This window comes from Ahaetulla prasina, chromosome 2, assembly GCF_028640845.1.
Source record: "Ahaetulla prasina isolate Xishuangbanna chromosome 2, ASM2864084v1, whole genome shotgun sequence".
In the NCBI taxonomy this organism is placed as follows: Eukaryota; Metazoa; Chordata; class Lepidosauria; order Squamata; family Colubridae; genus Ahaetulla; species Ahaetulla prasina.
In genome coordinates, this window is record NC_080540.1 from 255,820,344 (window position 1) to 255,834,910 (window position 14,567).

General features: G+C 35.3%; 1 long non-coding RNA gene across 2 annotated transcripts in view; it reads right to left on the reverse strand.

Annotated features, from left to right (window-relative positions):
* Positions 1-362: 362 nt before the first annotated feature.
* The window catches only part of LOC131193299 (uncharacterized), a 55,484-nt gene continuing 41,279 nt past the window's right edge, over positions 363-14,567 (reverse strand). For both annotated transcript variants that reach the window (XR_009153877.1, XR_009153876.1), the window contains exons 2-3: positions 5,752-5,934; positions 363-1,952 (exon numbers count right to left, since the gene is read on the reverse strand). This is a non-coding gene — a long non-coding RNA (uncharacterized LOC131193299). The remainder of the gene's footprint in view (positions 1,953-5,751; positions 5,935-14,567) is intronic.

Here is a 14,567-nt window from a genome sequence, read left to right on the forward strand (position 1 = left end):
AACATTTACAACTAGTAATACAGGGTAATTTTTAGTTTAATTCAGCAATTCATGAAGTTAAAAGCTCCAGCTGTGATCCTGCTACGGAATGCCAAAATGCATTCAACAATATCAAATGACATTATCTATTTCTTGCATTGGAAGAATTAAACTAGTTTCATCCTTCCATTTTTCATATGATAAAGATGACTAAAGCTTTCAAATTAACTTTTTTTTTAGAATATAGTTTTATATAATGCAACAAAACCTTTGAGTAACAACTTTCAGAATATCTGCATTTTTCTTGCAAATAATGCTAACTTTTATGGGAAGGGGAGTGTGGAACAAATGAAGTATAATACAGTTGCATTCTGTTCTTTTATTTAGATAAGAAATTACAGGGCAGCTGTCATAAAGAACCCTTGGCATCTCAAAAACAGAAATATGATGACTGGGAACAGAGAATTGTGCAAGAAAAGAAAGAAAATATTAAATGCTGCAATTCTCACCATCTATTTAAGTCCTACTGTAATTAATGAGGTTTTATACAGCACTGTCATCAAAGATTCTGCAATACTGAAAGCTTTTTCAGAACTAAAAAGCTTTATTCAATCCTTGGATTCTTTAAATAACCTCTAAGCTTTAAACTGGTACTCATCATTTCATTCTAGTATCTCAGACTTCAAGGCTGATACTACTTTCTTTTCTGTGACTCATATTTCTTGGTTCACTTAAAACATGAATCAAGGATTGAGTTCAGTGTTTAATTTTGAATGCATCCTGTTGTCCTGAATATTCCCCAAACAACTGACATTGTTCATATTAAAATGAAACCAGCTCTTCAGTTTGAACAGTAACTGTTTCCTGAACAGCTTATCCGGAAATCCTGTTATTGAACCATTTTGGTTTTACACAGGAGAAAAATCCTTTATAATACGGGAGTTCCCTAAGAAAGCTCACAACACTAATTCCTTATTACTCCCTCACTTACAAACTGAACAAAACTCTCATTGTAGGGAATTGGAGCAAGACCATAAGGATTGTGACAAAAGGCTGAAAAATCTTATAAATGTTGATTGCTTTGAGTTGAATGGATCCTGTCTTTCTGGGCATAAAAGTGCCCAGAGGTGGATTCAAAGTGTCTCAGAGTTAATCTAGTCCCAATTCAGTCCTGTTTCATTTGGAATGCTATGTCCAGAATACTTCAGAAAGCTTTGGATTCACTGGAGTTAATTCTATGTCTAGTTCCCGGGAATTAATTCCATTGTTGTTCTGTCACTAGCCTTCAAGAAGTGTTCTGATGTGTTATTGCTCAATTATGTTTTAATTTCATTTCCAAAATGGATGCTGTTCTTCAATGATAGACAGTTTCTTTATCATTTACCATAAATATATTTTCATTGAGTTATTTTTAGTAAAATAATCCCATTTCTCAAAGGCATATATGGTGAACATGCCTTAGATCCATTTTAACAATAACAACAACAGCAACAGCAACAACAACAATAATAACAACAAACAATTTTTGGTGTGTGTCTCTGTGTGTGTTTCTCTGCTGTTGGATGGTTGATGAATAACAGTATTCAAGATGATGAGGAAAATCAAGCCTATTGGACATGCAGCTTCTCAGTTTCTTGGATCAATCGAACCATTGGGTGTTCTATTTCAGGGGTCTCCAGCAATAATTAGCATACCTGCTGTTAGGACTCTTTCCTTTCCTTCTGCTGAATCTTCTATTTATATTGTAAATGTAGATAAGTGACAGGAAAGGCCAGTAAATGTCCAGTAGCAGGGACTTTATGAAATGGTCCTGGATCTCAGGAAATCTTCAGTCTTTCCTGTAATATGAAATTTATTTCCAAACTCACTACCGATTTCCCAAACCCAGTTTTCTTCAGGAAACTGCTGAATTAAGTTTAGTTTAGTTTCACAAAGTTTCTTTCATTCTGCCCATTATCCAGCAAACATGGTATCTGCAGAGGCACAAATAATAACAGATGTGTGATGACAAAAATGAGCAAAAATACTCATTTGACCAGTAACAAATAATTGTTGAACAACTGAATACAAATGGGTTACATAGAAATCTGAACATTCTGTACCCAGAAAGAAAATGCTATAATGCATGATATGGGGACAGACTGAATGTCAGTCAAGTTCATTGTTATTCTAACTGTGTGAGCCAGCATCTCACTTTGAAAAGAGAAATCTGTAAACACACCCATTATCAGTATTCTTGAGAATGTTTCATTTTATGGAGACATATAATTTGTGGGTCATTGTTGTAACAAAACCAGAAAGATACATGTCATGAGGGACTAGTTGTGGCATTTATTTGAAGGCTAGCATGGAGATAAATTAACTTTTATGTTAAACAGGCCAGCAAAGACAGAAATATTCAGTGATCATCAGTGACCTTGGAATGAATGTATAGGAGGCAATAAATATTCCCTCTACAGAAGGAAGAAAGCCATGAACAGAACCATCAGTAACTGCATAGAATACAATCGATCAGATCACAGTGCAGTTTATTTGGCAATTTCCAAGCATAGACGACACTTGTGCTGTTTAAACCAGATATTTGTGATTCAAAATCAATGTCCATGGCAAAATTGAACCAATCACCTGCATCATTCTTCTTCCCAAATTCAAACTTTTGAATAACTTTTGAATTGATTGAAATCACTCAGTATGTAATCAATGCCTTTTGCCTTAGAATTTTTTCGATGCTGGCAAAGAAACCCTTTATTTCAAACACTATTGCATCAATTGTTCGGGTGTAGATATGCACAACTCTAATTTTGAGTGGGTTGGTACAGATTTGAATGGTTATCGTGTAATCATTAACTGTCAACAAGCCTTCTAATGCTTGGTTGAGTTTCTTGTTTGTGAAAGAATGTCAACCCATTAGTTTTCTTGATGTCATGTCCCAAGTAATGCACTCCTCAGACTGGAAATAGCAGTTGTCTGCCCAGTGTAAGTTACTAGCACCAAGGAGGTTGATTCTCAACAAGCCAATCTCCCATTTGTTGATATCCAGTTTACCCTGATTCATTCCTCAAACATTCCATGTAGCTATCTGATGTGTTTTCATGCAGCAAAGATCCTTGCTTTTACCAATAGCTGCATCAGCAACTAGGATTCACCCTGGTACTGTACATCATTAATGCCTTGGTTTCTCACTGCAGGCTCTTTCTCTTTCTCTGTAGTTTGTTGGGTATTGTTTGATCTGGGGTCCTACCAATGGGCACCATATAAGTTCATTTTAGAGTCTTTCCATTAAAAAAACCTTATTGGCAAAGTTTTTGCAAAGTCTTACTTCAACTCTCCCCAATTATCCAAGCTTGGCATCAGCAGATATGTACATGGCTAAGTTAATATAGTGGTAATTTAAAACAATAAGTAAGAATGATAAGTATGGTATAGATTCCATATATGCATACAGATCTTTGTAGACCTGTATAAGGTAATGCAATTTATGAAATCAGAGGACCACTTTAGACTCCAAATGCCTATGTCCAGAAAATAGAGAAGTAAGGATGCAGAATGTTTTGTAGTAAAAGGGAAAAGGTGCTCTAGAACAGAGGTCTCCAACCCTGGCAACTTTAAGGCTTTTGGACTTCAACTCCCAGAATTCCCAGCAAAGCTGGCTGAGGAATTCTGGGAGTTGAAGTCCACAAGTCTTAAAGTTGCCAGGGTTGGAGACCCCTGCTCTAGAATGCATGGAAAGACAGCTAAAACATCCACAGTGTTTCTTGGTATCTGCATATTTATTTATTTGGTCTGAACTTTTGAGCAGAAGAATATTGCCAGAAAAGATAGATGCTATAACTTTTCATTCATTTAGGATGAAATAGATTTTTTTAAAATTTTACTTTAAGGAGTTTTTATAACTTCAGTATAGCAAATACAGTAATTGACCTGGAAATTCAATAAGAGACATAGAAGTGAGAGGGAATGAAAGGATTGTGAGTAAAGAAAAGTGAGATCCCAAAGATAAATAGTGTAATAGCTTATTGTGCTTAAACTGATCTTTAAATTAAACTTTACTTTGGAATGAGCATGAGCTAGACTTCAGAACAAATATATAGTTATCTAATTATCCTTCCTAAAATTCAGTATTTTCATTCTAGACAATATGACTATCAAGAAAGAAAATATTAAACTGAAACAGAAGAAAGCACGATATAGGGGTTTTTGCTTTACCGCATCTGCACTGCTAGTGATCTCCCAGTTAAATTTAATCACCAGTTATAGTATGTAACCAATGAAATAATTAAATTGTCTTCTGTTTCATTCCTATATATGTTAGTAGAAATAGTAATGTGTTTATAATTTGCACCAGAAATAGTTTGATTCATCATTTTCCACTGCTTTTTAATTAAAATATTTAATTAATATTTCAGCATATATTAAACTTGCCAATTATTTTTATGAAAATGTAGACTGTTGAAAATTGTTGACTGTTGACTGGGACATAGACTAACTTTTACAATAACATTCTTCTGTAAGCTTACTTACAGAAAATAACTCAACATCTTCCAATTTTAGCTATTGGAATAGTAATGTTAAGTTTTCAGGAAACCTTACAATATCATCTGGCACTTTCCTCCTTACTCTCTCTTGCCATACTGATAGGATAAAGTTATTTGACTTTAAGCAAGCTGATCCCTTCATTCAGTAAAGCAGAATGAGGAAGGCTGATAGGATTATCTGTCTCTTCTTCTTCCTGCACTAGCCTTCAATCTAAATTGATACCTAGTACTCCTACAATGACAGCAGAGGAAAAATAAAATGGCAAAATAAATTGCCCCTGCAATCCATATTAATAACTCCTTAGTGTTTGACTTCTCCTGTGAAACTCAGATTTTCTCTTGCTATTTCATTTTGGCAGTTAAAGTCTGAGTATTAGTTCAACTTGCAGCTGGCAAATAGGCACTAACTTTCTACAGCTTTGGTAGTATAAACAAATATAATAGTTCAGTTAGCAGAATAAAATGAGAGTAGTGTGGGCTAGAATCAAACACAATAAAAACTTTATATTTGTCCTTGTTGCACATTTAGCTCAATAAAGTACTACAAATACAAGCAAAGTTTATTTATTCATTTATTTTCCTTTATTTCTGTAAGCTGCCCACCATGAGTTGGCTGGCCATGTAAATTTTCTTAATAATTTAAATAGATAAATTAAATACACACAATGGCATATGTATGGGTTAGAAGATTTTACAAAACAAAATAATATGCATAATACACCTCTGAGACCAATATTAATCCTCTTCATACTGTATGTAGGGTTTCTAAGTAGAAAAAAATCAGGACTATGAATGAAAGCACCTGCTTTCTCCCATCATTCAGTATTTATCTGGTGATCCAAAAGATGACTGCACTTGGTACAAAGTGAAGTATAGATCCTTGCGCACTCTAGAATCTAATAAATTAGAAATTAGTTTGAGTAGCAGGTACCAGATCCGTTCCAAACCCTCAGTTAAGTGTGTAAAGGTCAGAGGAAGAAGAAGTTGACAACAGAATGGGCATATCTCTAACTGATAGGTCTGCATTTCTCTATGCATTCAGATGAAGACCTGAAGAAAGCTAGGTTTAGAATGAGAATCTTCAGGTCTTCACAGGAAGGTCCCTTTCTAATATTGCAGTTCATGCTGGATTTGGGGTATCTACCTTGGAGGTAAAACATTTTGTCCTGGTCCTGCTTATCTCCTCAGTTTTTGAGCACTATTGGGTATGGGCAAGAAACATTACAAAAGGGCTTACCTTTTTAAATATTTGTTCATCACCTAATAGTCTTCATGGTTTGATCATATTTTGGCTTGTTCCTTTATTACACCATCTGGGTTGTTCCTTTATAATGATTTTGCTCTCTAATTTTTGCATCCTGAAGGCCAACTCCTGGTACTTGTTTTTTTGGATCCATACTGAATGTTCAGCTTTCAGGCTCTAATCCAAATACAGAAACACACCAGTTAGTCTCTTTAGTATGGAATACAAAGTAGAAATCATGAAAGCTACCCAACCTTTCCTTGTCTTGACCATACCAGTTAATGTGATGGCTAATTTTCCGATAACTGTCAGCTGATTCAGGATCCTGATCACAAGGTGAAACTAGCTAGCTCAGAATATAATTGTGACCAACTTTGCAATGTTCAGATGGTATGTTACAGATTCCACATTGGGTGTATGTGTTTATTTTGGTTTTGTTTCCATGTTTATTTCATGAGTTTTCTCAAATGCAGGGGGGAAAAACAGGTCTGATATTAGTAATATGCTCTTTGCTCACACAACACCAATTGTAAAACAATGTTGACACATCACAGATTGGTGAAATTGATGCATGTTTGCTTAAAGAATTAAACTCTTTTCTGTTCTTTTATCTGATAGTCTGTTATTATGATGAGTATGGGTCATTTTTTTAAAAAAATCCTGTCTTTGTTATTTTTATAAATAACTTGAGACTTTGAACATACTTAATCATCCTTCCTCCCACTATTTCTCCACAATATAAACCTTCTGAAATGGATTGGGTTGAGAGGGTATGATTGGCTGAGAGTTATCCAGCTTTCATGCCTAATGTGAGTCTAAAACTCATAGTCTCCTGGTTTCCAGCTTGGTGCCTTAGACCAAAATGACTCTTTTGACTTCACATTCCTTCCCAATCCATCAGCCAAGGAGCTGACCTGTACTATGGTCAGAATATGGATATATTTTGGATCTGTTGGCAGTAAGGACAAATGGAAGGATAGGTATATTGGACTTAGTGCATACTGGGAATGCTCTGATGGTGAAACAACTGGATTTTATTTAAAAGGATGCACAAGATTCATTTCTTTTAAAATAAATATACTTTTTCACTCTCAAAGAACTTTCATTGACATTTAGAAAGCATATCCTTAGTCTACTTTTTTGTAATGGCCCTTTTTTGAGAAAGAAGAATAGCTGAAATTCTGGTTGATTCAAAATATGACAAAACTATGTGAAAACACTACCCAATCAAGCAGTCTTTGATTAAGTTAGTAATTCTTACATTTCAGAAAAAAGTGTTTTTGCAAAGCATTACGTGTTCCCATATGTGTTTCTTTATGGAGAAAAGCAAATTTCCAAGACAGTCTTCTTCATTACTAATATGTGTAAGAAAGGAAAAAAATCTAGGGCACATCTGGGTAATCAAGTATGTATGTAGTATCTATCTATCTATCTATCTATCTATCTATCTATCTATCTATCTATCTATCTATCTACAGTATCTATCAAATTTATATACTAGCTATCCCCCCAAATAAGATGGTGAGTGGCACATCTCCTATCTGCTGGGGCAAAAAATAAAAACCTCTCAGAAAAACAAGCTTTTTTTGCTTGAGAATCATCTGAGTGTTTTATAAATACCAACCCAATTTCTAATTGGGGCAAGTGAAGTTCCCAGTCATTAGTGTTCATCACTAATGTGATGAACTTAGTGTTAAGATATACATATCTCTTTCTGCATATCTGTGCCCTCTAGTTCAGGGGTCTCCAACCTTGGTCCCTTTAAGACTTGTGGACTTCAGCTCCCAGAGTTCCTCAGCCAGCTTTGCTGGCTGAGGGACTCTGGGAGTTGAAGTCCACAAGTCTTAAAGGGACCAAGGTTGGAGACCCCTGCCCTAGTTGGATCAAGGCAGATGAGATTAGTAGGAACTGCTGTCATAGTGGGACTGACCCACTCCATTTGCATCCCATTAGATGTCATGCTGGTATCACCAATTGCAATTGCCATGTATTTCTAGAGGATATATTGCTGATATTTCCAACAGATTGAATGTAAATTGATTGTGTGTCCTTAGGAAGAAAAAATACCTATAGTTAAATAGTCTGTTTAAAATGAAGTGCAGCATAAATAAATTACCTGTTATCAAAGAAAGTTCATCTCTATCAGGACTGGCTTATACTGGCAAAATTAAACATAATTAAAGATTCTGTACAGCTAAGTGGAGGACAGGCCTTTAGGGATTCCTACATCACTCAACACACTCTCAAAAGGCTCAAAAGGTACTTCATTAACACAATCCTTAGATTATGAAACAATTAATTAGCACGTAGGAAGAAAAAACAGTAAAAGAAATACAAAAACATCAGTGGCACTTGTAATGATGTTTAATTTTATGGGCAAATTCCTAGTGTGGCATTTATTCCCATAAATATACAATTCTACTAATGTTCATGATAGCTCTCCTTCTGAATGAAAGGTGGAAAATGTATTTCTGAAGCTTTGAAACTATTTGATGCCAAATCTTTAGCTCCATTAGTCTGTGGTTCACAGATGGTTTCTTATCCCAATTACAAACAACTTGAAATACTACAACCTACATTTACTAGAGCTGTGTTACAAGCACCTACTTGTGTATCCAATGCAACATGACAATTGCAGTTATTTGAGATTAGAGACTGAGCAATTAGAAACCAAGGAGCATGTCTGTTACTATTTAACTATTGACTTAAATGACATTATTTCTTTTCATCCTCCTTATTTGATCTGACCGCTTTCAATCTTCATGAGTACAGATTTGAGTAAATTCATGCGGTCCATCTGTAGATTTTCCATACCTTTATAATTTATTCAGGCTAAGGAATAATCAGAAAAAGACTTTAGACATCAAATACCAAAATGAAACTAGTTTGGTCCATGAATATATTAGAGAATAAATAGAATATTTCAAATAGCATCTAACCTGTAATATTACATCTCTTACGTACCCTTGTGACTTCAGCATACTTGATTCAATCTATCATATGTTGGATGTTCAACTGGATGAATTCATGCTAAATTTATTTCCTCAAATATGAACATTTTTATTACACACCAGAGAACTGTGATTCATTGGATCATCCTTTCAGAGATATTTCCTTATCAAATTCCTCAGTACCTTCAACAATGGCAGAACTTCTAATGTACTTGAAAAATTCTTAAAAATTCAGGGAGATATTCAGAGATGTATCTGCTTTCAAATTAGCTCATGTTGAAAATATACAGTACAGTCAAACACCAGGATTTTATCGCAAGAAATGTTTTATGGAATTTTTTATTGTGTCAGAAAATATTTTTTGATAATTTCAATGTCGTAAATGTTTAATAAATGTTCCCAAATTTAAATTCCACAGGAACCATGGATCCCAGATTTTGGATGCATTCTGTAAGTTAGCCCATTCGAGGTATCCTGGTTGAAAAAATATTGCCCTATCATCCACTATTTTGCCAAGGTAATGTTACAGATACAAGAATTTTAATAATTTTAATTTTAATAACATTTAGATAACATCGCAAGGGTACTATCCTTATCTGCAAACTACTAACTTTAGGTTCCATTGAGGAAAAATGTTTGTATAGCTTTCTTTAAGCATTTTTTATCTGCTATTTAAAAGTTATTTTATTCCTCTTTGTTTCTGTTCTTTATACAGATCTTTGAACAAAATAAATTGGATTGGTTGAATTCTATTAATGGCATCCAAAGCAGCTTCTCTCTAAACATTTTCTTCCTTCAGAGCAAACTGATCACATTATTATTGTTAGAACTCTTACTATTATTTATCATAAGCAAGCCAAAAATCACCAGAAACCCTAATCCTGCATAGACTATTGAATTTCATTTAAGTTATCTCATTTTGAACACAGATAAGACTAAGGTTGTTTGGAGAGCTTTTATTTTATTTATTTATTTTATTTGTCACAATAGTATATATAAGCATAAGCATGAAAATAACTATATAATATATAAGCATATATATGAGCATAAGTATGTGATAACTATATTAATTGGATATAGAATAGAATAGAATAGAATAGAATTTTTATTGGCCAAGTGTGATTGGACACACAAGGAATTTGTCTTGGTGCATATGCTTTCAGTGTACATAAAAGAAAAGATACATTCATCAAGGTAAAACATTTACAACACAATTGATGATCAATATATCAATATAAATCATAAGGATTGCCAGCAACAAGTTATAGTCATACAGTCATAAGTGGAAAGAGATTGGTGATGGGAACTATGAGAAGATTAATAGTAGTGCAGATTCAGTAAATAGTCTGACAGTGTTGAGGGAATTATATAATGAAAGGAAACAATAGGACAGGAATGGTAGGCACGTTTGTGCTCTTGGGCACGCCCCTTATAGACCTCTTAGGAATGGGGTGAGGTCAATAGTAGAGAGGTTTTGGTTAAAGCTTTGGGGATTTTGAGAAGAGACCACAGAGTCAGGTAGTGTGTTCCAAGCACTAATAACTCTGTTACAGAAGTAATATTTTCTGCAATCAAGATTGAAACGGTTAACATTGAGTTTAAATCTATTGTTTGCTCTTGTATGATTATGATTGAAGCTGAAGTAGTCTTCAACAGGAAGGGCATTGCAATAGATAATTCTATGAGTTAAAAACAGGTCCTGTCGAAGGCAGGAGAGTTCTTTTCAAGCAGAAAAGAACTCCAAGTTTCTTTTCAAGTTTTTCAGAGTTCTTTTCAAGTTCTTCTCAAGCAGCCTGCTGTACAGTGCATAAGAACAGAACTCAAGACACTTATATACCATAAAATTGTAGCTATTTATGGACTTTGTTCAATAACAGAGATTGGGAGTCTCAAAATCAGAACCCAATAATAGTAATTATAAGACCCCCAAACTAACATGACATGTGATTCTTCCAAGATCAGTTCTTTATTGTTTTCAAACCTACAGTAAGACAACATCTTGCCAGATTGAGGACTCTACTATCTGCATTTATAATATAATCTATAAACTATTAGAGAAAGGCGATCTTCGCCCTCTTCCTCGCAGCTGTAAGATCCAGACTGAGTTATCTTTTACTCTTCTGGAATGAACTACCTCTATCTGGAATCCACTTCCTTACTATATTTCCTCACACTAATTTAGTCAAATAGATACAGCACACTAGTCTTAAACATCACTTCATAATACTTTTCAGCCCTCTGTTTCTAATAGGTTTATAGAACCAGCATATTGCCCTCAACAATATAAATCCTCATTTACCAACCTTGGAAAGATGGAAGGCTGAATCAACCTTGAGCTAGTCAGGATCAAACTGCTGGCAATTGGCAGAATTAGCCTTCAACGCTGCATTCTAACCAGGGGTGAAATGCTCCCGGTTCGGACCGGATCACACGATCCGGTAGCAATGGCGGCGGGTGGTTCGGAGAACCGGTAGCAAAAATTCCTGCCCCCCTTTCACCCCGCATGCTCAGCTGAGCCACGCAATCATCAGAGGGTTTTTTTAACTTTTAAAAGCATTTTTTCTTTGGCCAAAAAAATGCTTTTGAAAGTAAAAAAAAAAAACTCTGATGATCACGCGGCTCAGCTGGGATTGTCAGAACCCTTTCAAAGAATTTTTTCTACAAGCTCTTCAGTCGAAGAGGCTGTAAAAAAAATGCTTTGAAAAGGTTCTGGCAATCAGGCAACTCACCTGGGATCATCAGAATCCTTTCAAAGCATTTTTTCTACAAGCTCTTCGGATGAGGAAGTTGTAGAAAAAATGCTTTTAAAAGTAAAAAAAAAAAAGTTGGCCCCTCCCAGCCAATCACATTACCCCCCCCACCAAGCCACACCCATAGAACCAGTAGTAAAAAAATTTACATTTCATCTGATTCTAACCATTGATCACCATTGCTCCTACTCAAAACATTAGTTATCATAGAAAATAAACCTTATTAATAATAAGCATACTTGCAAAGCCTTATACCTTGTTGCTGTCCATTCCAAACAAATTTGATTTGTGTGTGTGTGTGTGTACATTTTATTTGTTTCATGTACAAAAAGGCTGAGGATACAAGAGGCCATAACAAATGGAACAGTAATTTCAAGGATAATGTTAGTAACAGTGCTATGGAATCTACATGAAGAGAGCAGCAGTAATGGATATTTTTATGATTTCTGGGATTGGATCACAGGGGGGCATATTCATACTAGCAGTTCATGTATCTTTGTTTACAGCATAAAAAAAACTCACCAAAGTTGCAGTTTGGGTGATTTTTATTTCCTTTTATTTTGGAATTCTCTAAAAGTAATCTAACCAAAGACTGCTATATGTATAGCCTTCATAATAGTTAATAAAGTCCAGTATAATAAATGGGAGATGTAGGAAAAGTGACTTCTGCAGTCAACATCTGTACCGAAACAGCTACAATGATTTATCTCATCTAATTTTTACATCACTCTTCGTTTTCCTGCTGTAACATTCTCAGTAAAACTGTTCCTGCTTTATCTGATACCAACGAAGAATGCATTTTCACTGCTTTAGTGCCATGACATTCATCTTTCAATGTATTTTAATTTAGTCATTGGAATCTTTGTGATAGAAAGTGTTTCAGTCAGTTTTATCAATTACACTAGGATCTCATTTCAGAATGAAAAAGGAGTCTCTTGCATTATTATTTTGAGGTCAGCAATAATTCCAAGGCCTCTCTTTGAATGTAGAAATGCTGCAATATTTTAGTATATTTCTTCTATTTTCTTCACACCATGCTATTAGTTTTCATGATGTCCAACTTTCTATGGTTTATAATAAGCGCCACAATGAGAAGTACTCAACCATTTTCCTTTCATCCAACTTGATCAATTCAATTGCATTTAGTATACATGCTTTCAGAATGAATTCAGGTGAAGAGATAGTGAATCAGAAAAAATCCTTACCATAAACCTGATGCAGTAAATCAAACACATTGCAATAAATTACTTCAGAAGTAATATTTAGGATCTTAATGACACTGATGGTTGCTATTTGTCAAAAGACGAATGGTCAGAATTATCTCTGTATATTTTTACATGATTGTCTGCAGTACATAGGGATTAGCCAGTGGCATTCAGGGAGATGACAGGTCATTAAATCATCACATGGAGGAAAAAGTTAAATGACACAATGAAACTTGGACGCATCACCACAGTGCTGTGTCACTGAGCTTAAACTCATTGCAACATTGTAATAAGTGTGTGAAATTTAATGAAGCTCTTCTGCTAGGACATTGACCCTTGTTCCACATACCTAAAAAATTATCCTGCAGAGGACACAGTGGGCCAAGTGAGAGAAGAAAAAGTCTTTTCATTCAAGTGGACCTTGACATGCACAGTAAAAAAATCCAGGAAGAGTCCTTACTGTTGCTCATGTAAAAAATAAAAGTCCCAGATACCAGGTAATGTTGTAAAAACCATCTGCTTCCATCCGTTTATAAGAAAGAGCTGGAACTAGACTCAAAGATAATTTCAAGTGCCACAGCTTTAAAAGGTCTATGCTTAGCTCCACCTGGCCCAAATAAAGTTCAACATGTTTTCTCTCAAACTATTATTAAAAGAATGATGGGAAATCAAACTTAAATGAGTTGTGATTCAGTGAATCTAAACACAATTCATTGGCTGCTTCTAGGGTCTCTGCAACCATGATAAATAACTACTCATAAAATTATTTGAACTGAAAGAAAAGTTATGAATGGTATGAAAAACCTTATGGACACTTACCTACCCAATTTCACAAAAGTTGTTCTTTTATTGCTGCTTCAGAAAATCAAATCAATTAATATCAAGTCAGATCAAATCTTTTTTGTAGTCAGCGACCTGAAACTACGTACGCTTCGAAAAATAATTGAACCAAATGAAATAAAATTGTATATTAGTTCATTTTGTTATATTACACACATACACACACACACACACACACACACAATTACAAAAGGTTAAAAAAAAGAGAAAATAATTTGGTATAAAAATACAGATTAAAAAAAGAAATTTCTAGAATTTTAAAAATACCTAAATTTTGCTTTAGTGGTTATTAAAGTTTATAAGATTCTTAAAAGATAACCCAAGGGTTTGGGTATCATAACATATTGCATCATGTTATAATGTATTATATTATATTAAATATAATATTTTCGTAGGTTTTCACGGGTATAGGGTATAGGTATCTAGTCTTGGCATATTCGGGTCTTTTCCCATGTAAGGTTGAGGGTGTCTTGGTGACGTTTCAACGAGGTCTCACTCATCATCTTCAGGCTGGTGTTTTCGGCTTCGTGCCTGTGTGAGCAAAGTGTGGTCGGAGCTGCCGTCTCTCTATAAATACTGGTGGGGAGGTGGGGAGTGTTGCTGTGACCAAGCCAGCTAAGGTGTTGGTTTCAAAGTATTCCATATGTAGGTTTGCGATGACGGGTGAGAGGGGTGATCCCATGGGTGCTCTTTCTGTTATTCTTCTAAGAGAATAATTATGGAAGCCATTGAAATAGAGAAACACCCCCACAACATGAACAAACGGGACGACACCTCCCATCTACCAGACATCTGGAAACTAGCCTTGGTCAACAAATGAGTCCCAGCCACGAAAATTGACACCGGACCCAGGAAAACACACAATGCCACCACCAATCATCCTCACCAAATTCAAACCCAAACCCTTCCCACAGACGAAACACAACCATACAGAAGCCAGACCATGCTGGCACCATACAGAAGCCAGACCATGCTGGCACCACTGGCTGCTGCGCCCCCCTCCAATCCCCACACAATGCAAGCTGACACACACCAGGAACACATGACAAGACCTCGGAGTCGTA